This window comes from Nomascus leucogenys, chromosome 4 (assembly GCF_006542625.1).
Source record: "Nomascus leucogenys isolate Asia chromosome 4, Asia_NLE_v1, whole genome shotgun sequence".
NCBI lineage: Eukaryota > Metazoa > Chordata > Mammalia > Primates > Hylobatidae > Nomascus > Nomascus leucogenys.
In genome coordinates this window covers 135,913,724-135,916,329 of record NC_044384.1, presented here as the reverse complement: position 1 = coordinate 135,916,329, position 2,606 = coordinate 135,913,724, and positions in this window count along the sequence as shown.

Sequence of the window (2,606 nt, the reverse complement as noted above, 5' to 3'; positions counted from 1 at the left end):
AGTAGAAGGACGGATGCCCAAGACTTTGGTTTTGGAAGATGATGCATTAAACATATTTTAATCCGCAATACAGAGTGGTGCTGTAAGAGTCACTGGGTGAAATCCCACCCACAGTATGGGCGTGAAGAGCCCTAAATAATTATCAGGAAATTAACACGCCTTCTTTCTTGTCAAAACATGAGACCTTAATAAATGTTTTGCTTGTCCATGGTGCTTAAGTAAATTACACTGAGATTGAGCTACTCCTCAAATATTAATTATGAAAATTGTATATCGGAAGAAATATAAATAATTGCAAAATTTCTTTTCTTTTTTTGAGACAGAGTCTTGCACTGTCACCAGCCTGGAGTGCAGTGGCATCATCCCGGCTCACTGCAACCTCTGCCTCCTGGGTTCAAGCGATTCTCCTGCCTCAGCCTCCCAACTAGCTAGGACTACAGGCTCATGCCACCATGCCCAGCTAATTTTTTGTATCCTCATTTTTCCTCATGTGCGGCATGGCTATAATTCATCTATTGAATAAGCAAACACAGGATTAATTACTTTTTTTTTTTGTCCAGAAATATGACCCTACTGGTCATATAGTCCATCTGTGGCCAGTCTAAGGAACATTAATCAGATAAAAGACAAAATTCATAGGTAACTCAAATGAAGCATATCTTCTCAAAAGAAAAGCCATTTGTGTAATCAAGTACCCAGAATGTGGCTAAATGTAGCAGAAAATCACTAATTGCGTTCCTACTCAGTGGTCATTCCAGCAGAAAAGTTTTCTTAAAAAGATCAAGAAACATATGCAATTAGCAGGTGTATACTATGTCACCTGCAAAAATTGTGGCATAAAAAGGATTTATTTTAGGTAAACGTGTGATTCAGTAAACAACTTATGGTAATAATGGCTGAAAGAAGACAGAAAATTAAATATAAGACCAAGGTCAGTGTTGATGTTCACTCTTCTCTTCTAAAAGTTTACCTTCATAGGGTTAGTTACCTTCATAACGTTGCTCATCATAACCAGTGCACTAAGTTAACAGTGAGGGGTGAGTCACTTCCAAATTGCCTAAAACATGCTTTATTAAAACAAATAGAATTTATCTTTCGGGCAATGTAATTTTGTGGCAATTTTGCATCATTCTTTCCAAGGAAAAAAAATTAAAGCCTAATATTGCATTGAAATGCACATATATCTTAGTAAATTTAGTACTATCATGCTAATTAGACAGATAAGCACACATATGATGACAAAAATCAATAACTTCTTTCAACATGCACTATAATTTCTGAAATCAAAACATTTCCAATTGAAGATGGGAAAGGTCACATTAAGCAAGGAGAACTAAAGAATTTAATATGACAACAAAATATATTTTTCTTATGTAAGGTTGAAATACAAGAAGGAAATTTCAGTAGCATAAAAGGTTAAATAGATTTTTTATGTTTTATATTTTACCTTAAGTTCTGGGATACATGTGCTGAACGTGCAGGTTTGTTACATGGGTATACACGTGCCATGGTGGTTTGCTGTACCTATCAACCCATCATGCAGGTTTTAAGCCCTGCATGCATTAGGTATTTGTTCTAATGCTATCCCTCCCCTTTTCCCCCACCCCCTGACAGGCCCCAGTGATGTTCCCCTCCCTGTGTCCGTGTTGTTCAACTCCTACTTATGAGTGAGAACATGCGGTGTTTGGTTTTCTGTTCCTGTGTTAGTTTGCTGAGAATGATGGTTTCCAGCTTCATCCATGTTCCTGCAAAGGACATGAACTCATCATTTTTTATGGCTGCATAGTAGTACTCCATGGTGTATATGTGCCACATTTTCTTTATCCAGTCTATCATTGATGGGCATTTGGGTTGGTTCCAAGTCTTTGCTATTGTATATAGTGCTGCAATAAACATATGTGTGCATGTGTCTTTATAGTAGAATGATTTATATAATCCTTTGGGGATATATTCAGTAATGGGATTGCTGGGTCCAACGGTATTTCTGGTTCTAGATCCTTGAGGAATCACCACACTACCTTCCACAATGGTTGAACTAATTTATACTCTCACCAATAGTGTAAAAGTTTTCCTATTTCTCCACATCCTCTCCAGCATCTGTTGTTTCCTGACTTTTTAATGATCGCCATTCTAACTGGTGTGAGATGGTTAAATAGATTTTAAAAAATGTTTACATTGTTTACTCTATAGTTTCTTTTGCTGTGCAGAAGCTCTTTTGTTTAATTATGTCCTACTTGTCAATTTTTGTTTTATTTACAATTGCTTTTGACAACTGACTCATAAATTATTCCTTAAGGCTGATGTCCTGACTGGTGTTTTTTAGGTTTTCTTCTAGGATTGTTATAGTTTGAGGTCCTACATTTACATTTTTCATTCATCTTGAGATAAGTTTTGTATGTGCTGAGAGGTTGGGGTTATTCTTCTGCATATGACTAGCCAGCTGTTCCAACACCATTTATTGAATAGGGAGTACTTTCCTCACCGCTTACTTTTGCTGATTCTGTCAAAGATCAGATGGCTATAGGTACGCAGCTTTATTACTGGGTTCTCTATTCCGTTCCATTGGTCCATGTGTCTGCTTTTGTACCAGTACTATGTGGTTTTGA